General features: G+C 33.8%; 2 long non-coding RNA genes across 4 annotated transcripts; both read left to right on the forward strand.

The window, feature by feature from the left end:
* Positions 1–1,009: 1,009 nt before the first annotated feature.
* On the forward strand, positions 1,010–3,105 carry LOC131600145 (uncharacterized). Of its 2 annotated transcripts, XR_009283033.1 has the most exons (3): positions 1,010–1,055; positions 1,155–1,314; positions 2,866–3,105. It is a non-coding gene; the product is annotated as an uncharacterized LOC131600145 (long non-coding RNA). The 2 variants fall into 2 exon arrangements; XR_009283032.1 differs by lacking the exon at positions 1,010–1,055 and having other exon boundaries at positions 1,065–1,314.
* A 3,921-nt stretch (positions 3,106–7,026) lies between these two features.
* On the forward strand, positions 7,027–9,122 carry LOC131595765 (uncharacterized). 2 transcript variants are annotated; one of them, XR_009282055.1, is made up of 3 exons: positions 7,027–7,072; positions 7,172–7,331; positions 8,883–9,122. It is a non-coding gene; the product is annotated as an uncharacterized LOC131595765 (long non-coding RNA). The 2 variants fall into 2 exon arrangements; XR_009282054.1 differs by lacking the exon at positions 7,027–7,072 and having other exon boundaries at positions 7,082–7,331.
* Positions 9,123–18,225: the final 9,103 nt, after the last annotated feature.

The following is an 18,225-nucleotide window of genomic DNA, read 5'->3' on the forward strand; positions in this document are numbered from 1 at the left end:
TTTAGTTTTTAATTTGATATTGTAATTTTTATGTTTATAGTTTTTTATCTCTATTTTTAATTATAATAAATAAAATAATTAATTTTTGTTACACATCATTTTAATAATATTGGGTTTTTACATGAGTAATAGGCATGGTTTCTATTTTATTTTATACATCAATTGAATCCTATAAATTATATTATTTTTATTTGTACTATAATTTTTTAAATTTTAATTTTAATTTGTATTAATATGATAAGAATTATTAACTATCTCTAAATATCCTTTAAAATTAAATAATTATTTACGAAAAATAAAATTGTAAAATAAAATTTAGTTTTAAGTTATAATTGGTTTAGTTTTAAATTACTAAACTCTTTAAGAGTTACGTAATGATAAATTAATTTAAAACTCTTATTTTTGTAATAACTCTTATTTTTGTATGCTTTGATATCAATATTTATTAATATTTGTTAATTCTTGATTTGTTTTTGTAGGTATAAATTTTGAAACATTATAAAATATATATAAAAAAAATATTGAATTGTGAAAGATTGAGGAGGGTTAGAAGATGCAAATTTATTTTGTTAGTTCAATTTTATAATATGTTAAGACTTTTTAATTTTATTGATGTTTATTAATTTTTTTAGTATTTGTTTGTAGGTACTGTCTTATATATAATATATTATATTTGTCTCTTAAAAAATGTAATATCCCACATTAATCTAAGCACGATTATGGAATAATAAGAAGACTTAGTGGTTTAATTATACATTAAGGAATTGGCTAAGTGGTAATTAGAATGCATATAGACTCATTCTATATTGATCTAAGAGGGACTATTAAGAAGTAAGTGGATTAGTGAGAATCCAACTAAATGGCAAACTAGTAATTTTGGCATAGTTAGAGGGCATTTTGGACAATAGACACCTTGCATGAGTCATAAGGAGTTCTTTGGATGGAGGGATGTATATCTTGGTTAGAGAATCATTTCTTTTGGAGAATAAAGAGATTAGAGCCAAGAAGAACTCATTTTCCATTTTCGTATTCCATGGCAGCCTCCACTAAAACAGGTATATCTCTCAACTCGTAACTCCGATTGAGCTGATTCCGGTCCCATTGGAAAGCTAACGAATTTCTCTTCGATTTGCACCTATGGTTCGCGTTCATAGCTTATGTTTTGAAGGAGAAAAGTGAGCTTGAAGTTGGGACATGCATGCTGATTGTGTGTTAAGGTGTGGCTGCGGATTTGATGATGAAGAATATGAATTTTGGGCAAGAAGAGATTACCATAGCAGCAAGAACATGATCTTAACCTCCATTAAATCCAAGGTGAGTCCTTAGTTAGAGACTTGGGGGAATTTGCATGCTAGTATTAGAATTGGGGTTTGAGTGATAATCCATAATTGCATGTGATCAACTTGTTAATTGATAATGTTATGGTATGTTGTATTGCTTTAACCCTTTGCATGCTGATGATTCTGTATATATGCATGTTATAAATTCGTTGGGGATCAATTATGATACTTGGAATCACTTAAAAGCCATTAGGACTGGTTTAGAACCCTTAGAAATGCAGAAAATTGATTCTGCTTCAGGGTAATCGGTTACTGGCATTTGGGTAACCGATTACTCTGTGTAAATTTGCGTTTCTGGGCATTTTTCATGCCAGTAATCGGTTACTGGCATCTGGGTAATCGGATACCCTGGGCAAAAGTGCAAAAATCAGCAAACTTTAGAAAGTCGTAACTTTCGGCTCGGGTATCGGAATTGCGCAAACTTTATATCGTCGGAAAGCTAGCGACGTGTACTTTCTAATTAAATAGGTCCCCAAACCAGAATTATTGATTTAATAATAGTGGAGCCCTACTTAATGAATCAATGAATTAGCATGGGAACTTATGTCTTTACCAATTGATTAATAATTTTTATGTTAAGCATGGCATAGTTTGTTTATTGCTTATTATGATTGTGATACCCATATTTGAAAGCGTTATGCCATTATGTTTTATACATGATAATCTATGGACTCCATCGTTTTGGTTAAACGATTGGATTGATTGCATTGTTTGTGACCTTGACTTTATGTCATATTTTTGTATGCTTGAATCGAAGTGGCCGGCAGGCTAGATTGGGACGCGCTCTGACCGTGTAGTCTATGAGCCCTCCCGGACCGTGTAGTCCAATGGAATAACCCGTTCATGTGTATTGTTCGATATGGTGTGCATCTGAGCTACCGTTGCAGTGTGCTCGTGAGTTTCCGTACGGGGTTTTACTCACTTGGCGTTAACACACTTGCGTGCTCGGTATGGTGGGGTTATGCGGCTATGTAGGCTAATGCATAATGTGGTAACTCACCTCTAGTGAAGTCACGTAGACTAACACTAGGCTTTCGCCCGATGGGCTCAGGCGTCAAGGTGGCGGTTTGTACTCGGCATAACTCACTAGCGTGAAGGAGGTTAACGGGATAATGACGCCAATTAGGCCAGGTCATGGTACGGCCATTTAGGCTTGTGGACTCGTTTAACCGTCCTGCAGTGTGCTTGTACAAGTCCCTTGACAAATAGGCAGGAGGTTACTCATCGAGGATGCATTTATTCCATAATCCTAGCCGGGGTTGTTTACACTTCTGGATTCCCCATACATGGGTATGGGTTTGCATACTTGTTTGCTATACTACGTGTATTTGTGTGAGACAAGTCCAATGGTGGACGAGTCACCTGTTTTCTCCGTACTTGTACCGGATGTGAGGTTGAACCCCGGATCAATGGTGGATTCGGTTTTGTTGATGCATGTACCCTGTAGAACTGAGTGGACCCATAGGATAGGAGGACTCATTGAGATTTAGTAATCTCACCCCAATCAATTTATATTTTTTTTCAGGTGCAGTTTAGTAGCGTTTAGTCAGTAGCAGGTTTGGACTGAAGACTTGGAAGTGGTGATGGCTCGGAGACCTCGTCAGATCTCATTTTCCGCTGTGCAGATCCATTGAAGATACATGTGTTGTAATTCTTATTAGGATATCATGTTGTATTTTATATGGATCTCTCTATATCTATAGCTTTTGTATGTACTCAATATCAATTTTAACGTTTCATGCATAATATACTAGTCAGTTATGTATGGGGTGTTACAGTTGGTATCAGAGCAGGTCGATTCTCGGCCGAGCCATGAGACATCACTAGCAATTCCTTTTCCTCCTCTCAAGTGTGCGTTGCTAGCCTGATTTTACTGATATCTCATTCAGTTGTTGAACTTGATCAACTCATCGACTGAGTGTGAGACAGTAGAATTACGGCAGAGCCGCCACGAGAACTCGTAAACCTGCAAGGTTGTGAACCTAAGTTGTTGGAGTAAGATGAGTAATGAATTGTTGGACGTTTTAAGCGGATAATATTGGAGTTGTCAGACTTAAGAGGAAAGCGTTTGACGCGGAGTAGTGATACCCGAACTGTCAAGATGTGGATGGAGACAACTAGAACCCCCAGGATTTTGACTGAACAAAGTGAAACCTTCTCTAAGTCTTGGTAGTAGCAAGGGAAATCCAAATAGGATTGAGTAGGAGCCTTGTAAGGGAGATTCTCCGAAGGTGTTGAGCTGTGAATTAGTAGGATTCAGTACTGATGATGTTGCCGGTGTTAAAGTGTGACAGGTGAGCTGATAGGACAAAATGGCCTCTGGAAATGCGGACAGAAGAGTTAGACCTTTCTGATTACGCTGGTACGGACATTAATTGGATGGGTGAAGTATTAGATCTTGATTTAACTTGAAGTACCCTAAGCGAGAGTAGTTACCTAGTAAATGTTGGTGGAAGGTACGAATGTGGTAACTTACGATTGGACGAGGTTTGAATACCTGATCGATAGAAGAGGATATGTATTTCTGTTCTTATCATTTTATATTTAAGTTCTAGAACTACGCTAGATGGAATATGAAATGATGTAGAAGCGTGAAATGCAGTGACCTAAGTTCTTGTTAGTTGTTGCTTGTCTGACCCCGAGTGAAGCCATAGAACTACGCTTGGCGTTGGCCGTTCAGGCGAGTAAGAACTAAGATCTATCTAGAACGTCAGTAGGATGATTGCAGTTATGTTGGTTGTTAGGAACCATAGTATTCCTATCTGAACTGAATTATCCCTGGAATCTCATGCATGCGTGGGACGAGTGGGTACGCGCACTGCATGGTGATCCGAAGTTGAACTTCAAATCTTCGTGCTTGCCGTGTTGGCTTTCCGAGTAAGTAAACCTTGGTGTGTAGCACTCTCAGGTTTTAGCATCCTGAGGAGTGTGATTCGAAGGACTTGAGGAACGATGAGCCTATTGGAAGCCTGTTCAGACACTTGTCGGTTGTGACTTTAGGATACGCGTGGAGATCATTATACGCCACTGAGGTAGGTTACCTAGATACATGGCCTCGGAGTTGGACCACCATGTTGGTATTACCAGACGGGTATAATGCTACAGTATCGCTATCGTGCACAAAGAATGCGTGAGCCATCTTTTTCCGACATGTGTGGGACAAAGGTGATCTGAAGCTCAAGGTAGAATTCTGATTTGTCACTCGTGAGACACAGATCCAGACTCTCATAAGGTATGTGGGATAAGGATCCATACGTCGCGCTCGATAGTAGAGGAATAACTAGACAGGCGATGGTGAGATGGATCAAGATCCAATACTATACTTATGGAGACCCTGAGTGATCGTGATCGCGTAAGTTAGTATCAGATTGTACCTTGGGGACGTTCTCATTTTGTGAAGTGTTAAGTTGGAAATCTTGCATGAGTGTCTAGAGTGAGACTCATGTGCGGTCATGATATCCTGGTCAGCATAGTGAGTGGATATCATGTACCATTGGCGACCGGTGATGGAATATGCAAGTTATATCTTGGATCGGCTCGATGTGTGATGTGTCTGGTAAGGTATTGCTAGATACTCCGAGTGGAGAAGTGTTAATCTTGGTAAAGCATGGACATTTTGGTTTGAGAACTGCTAAGGAGTTTATAAGAGAGATGTTCGAAGAGTAAAGTGCAATTTCTTGCATTGTGGCTACACTCAGACCGTTGGAAGCACTGCAATGAAGGATGCAGCCGCTGAGGAAATCAGTTTAGTTCAGAGGAAGAAGAAACATTAGATGGCTGTGTGAATTGAGTGTGGCTATGGGAGTATAGTTATATCAGTAAGTCGCACGAGTTATCAGAGGCGATGCTACGCTAAGAGAATGAAGGTGTATGGTTGGGTAAAAGTTATGTAGAACTGCTAGAGTTATCATGAACTGCAGTATGTCGTGAAGGATTCGATATACCGGTTGAGCAACAAAGATTTGTTGGAATGAAAAACATAGCAGATGTACACTGTGGAAATCAGTGACAGGATGAACCTCTAAGTCAGTGAGTATTTGGGTTTCAATGTCCTAAGATCGAAACGTGTACCTAAGTTGCGGTAGATGAACTATATGGAATGGCAGAGTAAGTAGAAGCTTGATTCTGGAAAGTACGCCACTTCAAAGAGTAGTAGTCGATGATGGATGTATATAGAGTTCTAGGGCGTGTTGTAATTGGACAACTGTAGATAAGGAATTATTGTGTATTAATGGAAGCTAAGTGAATTATGGATATAATGTGACTCAGAGGATTTCAAGGTGTGTGACTTGTTGGAATCAGAGTCGCGCAACGGATCAAGGAAGAATCAGATAAGTCTGAGGTAGGAATGAACGGACTATTTGTAGGATTCTATGTTGGGATGAAGTATGTTCCTAAGGGAAATTGTCGAAGCGGAGTTTCGTTCGTTCTAGTCACTTGAGGATCCACCATAAACTCGAGAGGTGTTGTCAATGGGCCAGCTTGGGAATACTTTTGGGGATGGCATGCAGTCCGACGTTCGCAGGTCATCAGTTTAGCTTGCAAGTCACAAGGGTTGGACTGAGTATCAGACTGTCGAAATGCTGAAGGCTAGAGAGGACATTCAGTTGGCGCAAGTCCTTTGTGGTTATGCCTTGTGTACTATGATTGTACAGGAAGACTGGTACAATGGTTACGGGTCAGTTGTTGAATTTCGCCTCTCATCAGTAGAATCTTGTTCGAAGTTGTCGAATGTCAAGGCGATAGTGCAAGACGATTACACCTTCGCGGTTTACGGTGACAGTTGTATAAGTAAAGATAAATTTGGAACAATCATCCTAAGACTTTAGGAACCAGAGGTTAAGACCGAGGAATTTGGAGATCACCTAATGGCATTGTATGGACTCGAATGGAGAATAATTTGAAGTGCTATCGTAGAAGTGACGTGGTGGCAATAATTCTCAAACAAGAAGTAATTCAAGGAGCTGAGTGGATCAGTAATGTTTGTTGAACGAGGGTGAACACACCAGAGAATGAAATGAAGGACATCCGACATGGGTGGATTATTAGAGTTTTTGAAGTTCTGGAAATCTAGTGCCGAGCAGTGAAGGTCAAGGACTCTGGAAGGATCTTTCCCTAGGTATGTCAAGACGAAGTACCTGAACAGACGTGTTGCTTGACAGTTAAGGTTCTGATCATGAATAATGGGAATACCAGTTTGGCAGATTGTGTTTCTTCGTAACGAATGACCATCAGACAGAGTGGTGAGATTATCTAAAGAGGAATGTGAGTAACATTCTTCCCCTTGGTTGGATAGATGTGAAGAGTTAGTTTTCGCGATGATTGAAAGGAATTCGAGGACGAATTCAATTTAAGGGGGGGAGAATGTAATATCCCACATTAATCTAAGCACGATTATGGAATAATAAGAAGACTTAGTGGTTTAATTATACATTAAGGAATTGGCTAAGTGGTAATTAGAATGCATATAGACTCATTCTATATTGATCTAAGAGGGACTATTAAGAAGTAAGTGGATTAGTGAGAATCCAACTAAATGGCAAACTAGTAATTTTGGCATAGTTAGAGGGCATTTTGGACAATAGACACCTTGCATGAGTCATAAGGAGTTGTTTGGATGGAGGGATGTATATCTTGGTTAGAGAATCATTTCTTTTGGAGAATAAAGAGATTAGAGCCAAGAAGAACTCATTTTCCATTTTCGTATTCCATGGCAGCCTCCACTAAAACAGGTATATCTCTCAACTCGTAACTCCGATTGAGCTGATTCCGGTCCCATTGGAAAGCTAACGAATTTCTCTTCGATTTGCACCTATGGTTCGCGTTCATAGCTTATGTTTTGAAGGAGAAAAGTGAGCTTGAAGTTGGGACATGCATGCTGATTGTGTGTTAAGGTGTGGCTGCGGATTTGATGATGAAGAATATGAATTTTGGGCAAGAAGAGATTACCATAGCAGCAAGAACATGATCTTAACCTCCATTAAATCCAAGGTGAGTCCTTAGTTAGAGACTTGGGGGAATTTGCATGCTAGTATTAGAATTGGGGTTTGAGTGATAATCCATAATTGCATGTGATCAACTTGTTAATTGATAATGTTATGGTATGTTGTATTGCTTTAACCCTTTGCATGCTGATGATTCTGTATATATGCATGTTATAAATTCGTTGGGGATCAATTATGATACTTGGAATCACTTAAAAGCCATTAGGACTGGTTTAGAACCCTTAGAAATGCAGAAAATTGATTCTGCTTCAGGGTAATCGGTTACTGGCATTTGGGTAACCGATTACTCTGTGTAAATTTGCGTTTCTGGGCATTTTTCATGCCAGTAATCGGTTACTGGCATCTGGGTAATCGGATACCCTGGGCAAAAGTGCAAAAATCAGCAAACTTTAGAAAGTCGTAACTTTCGGCTCGGGTATCGGAATTGCGCAAACTTTATATCGTCGGAAAGCTAGCGACGTGTACTTTCTAATTAAATAGGTCCCCAAACCAGAATTATTGATTTAATAATAGTGGAGCCCTACTTAATGAATCAATGAATTAGCATGGGAACTTATGTCTTTACCAATTGATTAATAATTTTTATGTTAAGCATGGCATAGTTTGTTTATTGCTTATTATGATTGTGATACCCATATTTGAAAGCGTTATGCCATTATGTTTTATACATGATAATCTATGGACTCCATCGTTTTGGTTAAACGATTGGATTGATTGCATTGTTTGTGACCTTGACTTTATGTCATATTTTTGTATGCTTGAATCGAAGTGGCCGGCAGGCTAGATTGGGACGCGCTCTGACCGTGTAGTCTATGAGCCCTCCCGGACCGTGTAGTCCAATGGAATAACCCGTTCATGTGTATTGTTCGATATGGTGTGCATCTGAGCTACCGTTGCAGTGTGCTCGTGAGTTTCCGTACGAGGTTTTACTCACTTGGCGTTAACACACTTGCGTGCTCGGTATGGTGGGGTTATGCGGCTATGTAGGCTAATGCATAATGTGGTAACTCACCTCTAGTGAAGTCACGTAGACTAACACTAGGCTTTCGCCCGATGGGCTCAGGCGTCAAGGTGGCGGTTTGTACTCGGCATAACTCACTAGCGTGAAGGAGGTTAACGGGATAATGACGCCAATTAGGCCAGGTCATGGTACGGCCATTTAGGCTTGTGGACTCGTTTAACCGTCCTGCAGTGTGCTTGTACAAGTCCCTTGACAAATAGGCAGGAGGTTACTCATCGAGGATGCATTTATTCCATAATCCTAGCCGGGGTTGTTTACACTTCTGGATTCCCCATACATGGGTATGGGTTTGCATACTTGTTTGCTATACTACGTGTATTTGTGTGAGACAAGTCCAATGGTGGACGAGTCACCTGTTTTCTCCGTACTTGTACCGGATGTGAGGTTGAACCCCGGATCAATGGTGGATTCGGTTTTGTTGATGCATGTACCCTGTAGAACTGAGTGGACCCATAGGATAGGAGGACTCATTGAGATTTAGTAATCTCACCCCAATCAATTTATATTTTTTTTCAGGTGCAGTTTAGTAGCGTTTAGTCAGTAGCAGGTTTGGACTGAAGACTTGGAAGTGGTGATGGCTCGGAGACCTCGTCAGATCTCATTTTCCGCTGTGCAGATCCATTGAAGATACATGTGTTGTAATTCTTATTAGGATATCATGTTGTATTTTATATGGATCTCTCTATATCTATAGCTTTTGTATGTACTCAATATCAATTTTAACGTTTCATGCATAATATACTAGTCAGTTATGTATGGGGTGTTACAAAAAAGATTTTAAAACTTTTATTTTAAAATTTTATTTTTTAAATTTAAATGTGTAATATTAAATAAAAAAATTCTCTCTTCTATATTTCATATTTAAATTATAAATTATATGTCTCTAGAAGACATATATTTCCCGTTTGCAATGTCGAAAAAAGTCTTAAATGTGTACATCAATACGTTCTCGGTGGTGGCAAAGGAGAATTATTGGCCTTCCTATCAATGGGATATTGTTTGGCACAATGACCAGAAACAGATGTTGAACTTCTCTTTTGATCAATGTTGAAAACCTGGCAGCGGAACTAAAAGACTATTACTCAATACAAATGATATTAATTAATTACAATTTTATTTACTAAAGCTATGAGTTATCATTTTTAATGAAATTTATGGCCCTATTAATAATTATGATTGCATGTATAAATGTATAATTGATGTACATATTTTACACAGTCGTAGTATACAATTTAGTCGTAGATCTTATTTTTTTCTCCAAACACTTTTCATATGGCGCATATATACTTTTTTATTTTGTATTATCTCTTAACTGGTTTTTAGTTTTTAATTTGATATTGTAATTTTTATGTTTATAGTTTTTTATCTCTATTTTTAATTATAATAAATAAAATAATTAATTTTTGTTACACATCATTTTAATAATATTGGGTTTTTACATGAGTAATAGGCATGGTTTCTATTTTATTTTATACATCAATTGAATCCTATAAATTATATTATTTTTATTTGTACTATAATTTTTTAAATTTTAATTTTAATTTGTATTAATATGATAAGAATTATTAACTATCTCTAAATATCCTTTAAAATTAAATAATTATTTACGAAAAATAAAATTGTAAAATAAAATTTAGGTTTAAGTTATAATTGGTTTAGTTTTAAATTACTAAACTCTTTAAGAGTTACGTAATGATAAATTAATTTAAAACTCTTATTTTTGTAATAACTCTTATTTTTGTATGCTTTGATATCAATATTTATTAATATTTGTTAATTCTTAATTTGTTTTTGTAGGTATAAATTTTGAAACATTATAAAATATATATAAAAAAATTATTGAATTGTGAAAGATTGAGGAGGGTTAGAAGATGCAAATTTATTTTGTTAGTTCAATTTTATAATATGTTAAGACTTTTTAATTTTATTGATGTTTATTAATTTTTTTAGTATTTGTTTGTAGGTACTGTCTTATATATAATATATTATATTTGTCTCTTAAAAAAGATTTTAAAACTTTTATTTTAAAATTTTATTTTTTAAATTTAAATGTGTAATATTAAATAAAAAAATTCTCTCTTCTATATTTCATATTTAAATTATAAATTATATGTCTCTAGAAGACATATATTTCCCGTTTGCAATGTCGAAAAAAGTCTTAAATGTGTACATCAATACGTTCTCGGTGGTGGCAAAGGAGAATTATTGGCCTTCCTATCAATGGGATATTGTTTGGCACAATGACCAGAAACAGATGTTGAACTTCTCTTTTGATCAATGTTGAAAACCTGGCAGCGGAACTAAAAGACTATTACTCAATACAAATGATATTAATTAATTACAATTTTATTTACTAAAGCTATGAGTTATCATTTTTAATGAAATTTATGGCCCTATTAATAATTATGATTGCATGTATAAATGTATAATTGATGCACATATTTTACATAGTCGTAGTATACAATTTAGTCGTAGATCTTATTTTTTTCTCCAAACACTTTTCATATGGCGCATATATACTTTTTTATTTTGTATTATCTCTTAACTGGTTTTTAGTTTTTAATTTGATATTGTAATTTTTATGTTTATAGTTTTTTATCTCTATTTTTAATTATAATAAATAAAATAATTAATTTTTGTTACACATCATTTTAATAATATTGGGTTTTTACATGAGTAATAGGCATGGTTTCTATTTTATTTTATACATCAATTGAATCCTATAAATTATATTATTTTTATTTGTACTATAATTTTTTAAATTTTAATTTTAATTTGTATTAATATGATAAGAATTATTAACTATCTCTAAATATCCTTTAAAATTAAATAATTATTTACGAAAAATAAAATTGTAAAATAAAATTTAGGTTTAAGTTATAATTGGTTTAGTTTTAAATTACTAAACTCTTTAAGAGTTACGTAATGATAAATTAATTTAAAACTCTTATTTTTGTAATAACTCTTATTTTTGTATGCTTTGATATCAATATTTATTAATATTTGTTAATTCTTGATTTGTTTTTGTAGGTATAAATTTTGAAACATTATAAAATATATATAAAAAAATTATTGAATTGTGAAAGATTGAGGAGGGTTAGAAGATGCAAATTTATTTTGTTAGTTCAATTTTATAATATGTTAAGACTTTTTAATTTTATTGATGTTTATTAATTTTTTTAGTATTTGTTTGTAGGTACTGTCTTATATATAATATATTATATTTGTATCTTAAAAAAGATTTTAAAACTTTTATTTTAAAATTTTATTTTTTAAATTTAAATGTGTAATATTAAATAAAAAAATTCTCTCTTCTATATTTCATATTTAAATTATAAATTATATGTCCCTAGAAGACATATATTTCCCGTTTGCAATGTCGAAAAAAGTCTTAAATGTGTACATCAATACGTTCTCGGTGGTGGCAAAGGAGAGTTACTGGCCTTCCTATCAATGGGATATTGTTTGGCACAATGACCTGAAACAGATGTTGAACTTCTCTTTTGATCAATGTTGAAAACCTGGCAGCGGAACTAAAAGACTATTACTCAATACAAATGATATTAATTAATTACAATTTTATTTACTAAAGCTATGAGTTATCATTTTTAATGAAATTTATGGCCCTATTAATAATTATGATTGCATGTATAAATGTATAATTGATGCACATATTTTACATAGTCGTAGTATACAATTTAGTCGTAGATCTTATTTTTTTCTCCAAACACTTTTCATATGGCGCATATATACTTTTTTATTTTGTATTATCTCTTAACTGGTTTTTAGTTTTTAATTTGATATTGTAATTTTTATGTTTATAGTTTTTTATCTCTATTTTTAATTATAATAAATAAAATAATTAATTTTTGTTACACATCATTTTAATAATATTGGGTTTTTACATGAGTAATAGGCATGGTTTCTATTTTATTTATACATCAATTGAATCCTATAAATTATATTATTTTTATTTGTACTATAATTTTTTAAATTTTAATTTTAATTTGTATTAATATGATAAGAATTATTAACTATCTCTAAATATCCTTTAAAATTAAATAATTATTTACGAAAAATAAAATTGTAAAATAAAATTTAGGTTTAAGTTATAATTGGTTTAGTTTTAAATTACTAAACTCTTTAAGAGTTACGTAATGATAAATTAATTTAAAACTCTTATTTTTGTAATAACTCTTATTTTTGTATGCTTTGATATCAATATTTATTAATATTTGTTAATTCTTGATTTGTTTTTGTAGGTATAAATTTTGAAACATTATAAAATATATATAAAAAAATTATTGAATTGTGAAAGATTGAGGAGGGTTAGAAGATGCAAATTTATTTTGTTAGTTCAATTTTATAATATGTTAAGACTTTTTAATTTTATTGATGTTTATTAATTTTTTTAGTATTTGTTTGTAGGTACTGTCTTATATATAATATATTATATTTGTCTCTTAAAAAAGATTTTAAAACTTTTATTTTAAAATTTTATTTTTTAAATTTAAATGTGTAATATTAAATAAAAAAATTCTCTCTTCTATATTTCATATTTAAATTATAAATTATATGTCTCTAGAAGACATATATTTCCCGTTTGCAATGTCGAAAAAAGTCTTAAATGTGTACATCAATACGTTCTCGGTGGTGGCAAAGGAGAATTATTGGCCTTCCTATCAATGGGATATTGTTTGGCACAATGACCAGAAACAGATGTTGAACTTCTCTTTTGATCAATGTTGAAAACCTGGCAGCGGAACTAAAAGACTATTACTCAATACAAATGATATTAATTAATTACAATTTTATTTACTAAAGCTATGAGTTATCATTTTTAATGAAATTTATGGCCCTATTAATAATTATGATTGCATGTATAAATGTATAATTGATGCACATATTTTACATAGTCGTAGTATACAATTTAGTCGTAGATCTTATTTTTTTCTCCAAACACTTTTCATATGGCGCATATATACTTTTTTATTTTGTATTATCTCTTAACTGGTTTTTAGTTTTTAATTTGATATTGTTATTTTTATGTTTATAGTTTTTTATCTCTATTTTTAATTATAATAAATAAAATAATTAATTTTTGTTACACATCATTTTAATAATATTGGGTTTTTACATGAGTAATAGGCATGGTTTCTATTTTATTTTATACATCAATTGAATCCTATAAATTATATTATTTTTATTTGTACTATAATTTTTTAAATTTTAATTTTAATTTGTATTAATATGATAAGAATTATTAACTATCTCTAAATATCCTTTAAAATTAAATAATTATTTACGAAAAATAAAATTGTAAAATAAAATTTAGGTTTAAGTTATAATTGGTTTAGTTTTAAATTACTAAACTCTTTAAGAGTTACGTAATGATAAATTAATTTAAAACTCTTATTTTTGTAATAACTCTTATTTTTGTATGCTTTGATATCAATATTTATTAATATTTGTTAATTCTTGATTTGTTTTTGTAGGTATAAATTTTGAAACATTATAAAATATATATAAAAAAATTATTGAATTGTGAAAGATTGAGGAGGGTTAGAAGATGCAAATTTATTTTGTTAGTTCAATTTTATAATATGTTAAGACTTTTTAATTTTATTGATGTTTATTAATTTTTTTAGTATTTGTTTGTAGGTACTGTCTTATATATAATATATTATATTTGTCTCTTAAAAAAGATTTTAAAACTTTTATTTTAAAATTTTATTTTTTAAATTTAAATGTGTAATATTAAATAAAAAAATTCTCTCTTCTATATTTCATATTTAAATTATAAATTATATGTCTCTAGAAGACATATATTTCCCGTTTGCAATGTCGAAAAAAGTCTGAAGCTGTCCTAAATGGAAGCAGAAATCAGAAGCTGTGAATGTTCTGAAGATCAAAAGAAATTCAAGTTCTGAAGCTGTCCTAGATGGAAGCAGGAATCAGAAGCTGTGAGTGTTCTAAGGATCTAAAGAAATTCTAGTTCTGAAGCTGTCCAATGGAAGCAGAAGTCAGAAGCTATGAATTCTCTGAAGACAGAAGCTTATGTGATCGTCTCTACCGAAATAATCAGGGAAGTCTTTTATTAAAGTTCTTCGAGTATTTATTTCAGGGGGAGATTATTTATCTCAGGGGGAGATTGTTAATCTCATGGGGAGACATATTCATATGCTTATGCTATAGCTGTGTAATTTGTCTTTTGCCGTCTGCTCTTTCTGATCGCAAATTCATATCATTTATATATGTTTTTGTCATCATCAAAAAGGGGGAGATTGTTAGAACAAGATTTGTTCTGATCAATTATCTTAGTTTTGATGATAACAATAATATGAATTTTGCTTAAGATAATATGGTACTCTAATCCAATGCAATTTCCTTTTCAGGAAATATATAAAGAGTATGCATAATTCAGCGCTCAGAAGCTTTGTCTCAAAGGGTTCAGCATGCAGCATCAGAACATGGTCTGGCAAGACATCAGAAGATGGTCGAAGCAGAATCAGAACATGGGTCTATGGAAGCATCAGAAGAACATGAGATCAGAAGCACTGAAGTTCTGATGGTATCACGCACAGAAGCACTTCAAGGTCAGAAGATCAGAAGATGCTATGCACCAAGCTGTTTGACTCTGATGATATTCAAACGTTGTATTCACAAACATCAGATCAGAAGGAAGTACAAGTGGCAGGCTACGCTGACTGACAAAAGGAACGTTAAAAGCTATTAAAGGCAACGTCAGTAGACACAGCGTGAACAAGGCTCGAGGTAGTTGACAAAAGCGTATAACATTAAATGCGATGCTGTACGGAACACGCAAAGCATTAAATGCACTCAACGGTCATCTTCTCAACGCCTATAAATATGAAGTTCTGATGAGAAGCAATGTTAACAACTCTGAACAAGATTATTCAAAAAGACTTGCTGAAACGCTGTTAAACCAAAAACTCAGAATCTTCATCTTCATCAAAGCTCACTACATTGCTGTTGTAATATATTAGTGAGATTAAGCTTAAACGTTAAGAGAAATATCACAGTTTGTGATTATAGCTTTTAAGAAGCAATTGTAATACTCTTAGAATTGATTACATTAAGTTGTAAGGAACTAGAGTGATCGTGTGGATCAGAATACTCTAGGAAGTCTTAGAAGTTATCTAAGCAGGTTGTAACTAGAGTGATCGTGTGGATCAGAATACTCTAGAAAGTCTTAGAGGGTATCTAAGCAGTTGTTCCTGGAGTGATCAGTGTGTGATCAGAAGACTCTGGAAGACTTAGTTGCTGACTAAGTGGAAAACCATTGTAATCCGTGCGATTAGTGGATTAAATCCTCAGTTGAGGTAAATCATCTCTGCGGGGGTGGACTGGAGTAGTTTAGTTAACAACGAACCAGGATAAAAATAACTGTGCAATTTATTTTTATCTGTCAAGTTTTTAAAGCTACACTTATTCAAACCCCCCCCCCTTTCTAAGTGTTTTTCTATCCTTCAATTGGTATCAGAGCGCCGGTTCTAAGGTGCAAGCACTTAACCGTGTTTAGAAAAGATTCAGGAAGAGAAAAACGCTTCAGTAAAAGATGGCTGATGAAACTGCAAAATCTACATCTACATCTGGCTCTGCTGAGCAACACAACGGTAACAATGGTTATACTAGACCGCCGGTATTTGATGGTGAAAACTTTGAATACTGGAAAGATAAACTGGAAAGTTACTTTCTGGGTCTAGATGGTGATCTATGGGATCTTCTGATGGATGGTTACAAACATCCAGTAAATGCCAGTGGTGTAAAGCTGACAAGGCAAGAAAAGAGTGATGATCAGAAGAAGCTTTTTAGGAATCATCATAAATGCAGAACTGTTTTGCTGAATGCTATCTCTCATGCTGAGTATGAGAAGATATCTAACAGGGAAACGGCCTATGACATATATGAGTCCTTGAAAATGACTCATGAAGGAAATGCTCAAGTCAAGGAGACTAAAGCTCTCGCTTTAATCCAGAAGTATGAAGCTTTCAAGATGGAGGATGATGAAGACATTGAAAAGATGTTTTCAAGATTTCAAACTCTTACTGCTGGATTGAGAGTTCTTGACAAGGGATACACCAAGGCTGATCACGTAAAGAAGATCATCAGAAGCTTACCCAGAAGATGGGGTCCAATGGTAACTGCATTCAAAATTGCAAAGAATCTGAATGAAGTTTCTTTGGAAGAGCTTATCAGTGCCTTGAGAAGCCATGAAATAGAGCTGGACGCAAATGAGCCTCAAAAGAAAGGTAAGTCTATTGCATTAAAATCAAATATCAAAAAATGCACTAACGCTTTTCAGGCTAGAGAAGAAGATCCTGAAGAATCAGAATCTGAAGAAGAAAATGAACTGTCCTTGATCTCCAGAAGGCTAAATCAACTCTGGAAGAACAAGCAAAGGAAGTTCAGAGGCGTCAGAAGTTCAAAGAAATTTGAACGTGGAGAATCTTCTGATGACAGAAGATTTGACAAGAAGAAGGTCATGTGCTATGAATGCAATGAGCCAGGACACTTCAAGAATGAATGTCCAAAACTTCAGAAGGAAAATTCCAAGAAGAAGTTTCATAAGAAGAAAGGTCTTATGGCAACCTGGGATGAGTCAGAAGATGATTCAGACTCTGAAGATGAGCAGGCTAACTGTGCGCTGATGGCGACAGAAGATGACGGATCAGAATCTACATCAGAATCAGATTCTGAAGAGGTATTTTCTGAACTTACTAGAGATGAGTTAGTTTCCGGGTTAACTGAACTTCTGGAATTCAAGTCTCAGATTAGTCTCAAATACAAAGAGCTGAAAAAGCTATTTGAATTTGAAACAAAGAAGCTTGAGTTGGAGAATTCTGAAGTGAAAGAAAAACTTTTAAAATTATCCAATAATGTTGAATCTCCTTCTGATTCAGAAAAATCCACTCCTAGTCTAAACCATATTCTGAAAGAATATGATTTAAGTTTCAGGAAGTTCTTATCTAGAAGTATTGGCAGAAGTCAGCTAGCTTCTATGATATATGCTGTGTCTGGAAACAAAAGAGTTGGCATTGGTTTTGAGGGTGAAACCCCATACAAACTTGAACCTGTTGATGAAATGAAATTCACATACAAGCCATTGTATGATCAGTTCAAGTATGGCCACTCCCATGATATTAGGCACACTTCACATGCTCAAAGTTTTCACATAACACACACCAAAAAGCATGTGACACAACCTAGGAAATATCATGAAACTCACATTAAAAGTTATCACGCTGTTCCTCCTATTGCTTACAATGTCAAACCCAAGTTCAATCAGAACTTGAGAAAATCTAACAAGAAAGGACCCAAGAAAATGTGGGTACCTAAGGATAAGATTATTCCTATTGCAGATATCCTTGGCTGCAAAAAGGACAAAGCACAACATGTCGTGGTACCTGGACTCTGGATGCTCACGACACATGACAGGAAGAAGGTCTATGTTCCAAGACCTGGTGCTTAAGTCTGGAGGAGAAGTCAAGTTTGGAGGAGATCAGAAGGGTAAGATAATTGGCTCTGGAACTATAAAGTCTGGTAACTCTCCTTCCATTTCTAATGTACTTCTTGTAAAAGGATTAACACATAACCTCTTATCTATCAGTCAATTGAGTGACAATGGTTATGATATAATCTTTAATCAAAAGTCTTGCAAGGCTGTAAATCAGAAGGATGGCTCAATCCTATTTACAGGCAAGAGGAAGAATAACATTTATAAGACAAATCTACAAGATCTTATGAGTCAGAAGGTGACTTGTCTTATGTCTGTTTCTGAAGAGCAGTGGGTCTGGCACAGAAGATTAGGTCATGCTAGTTTGAGAAAGATTTCTCA

The sequence above is a fragment of the Vicia villosa genome, linkage group LG4, assembly GCF_029867415.1.
Source record: "Vicia villosa cultivar HV-30 ecotype Madison, WI linkage group LG4, Vvil1.0, whole genome shotgun sequence".
Classification (NCBI taxonomy): domain Eukaryota; kingdom Viridiplantae; phylum Streptophyta; class Magnoliopsida; order Fabales; family Fabaceae; genus Vicia; species Vicia villosa.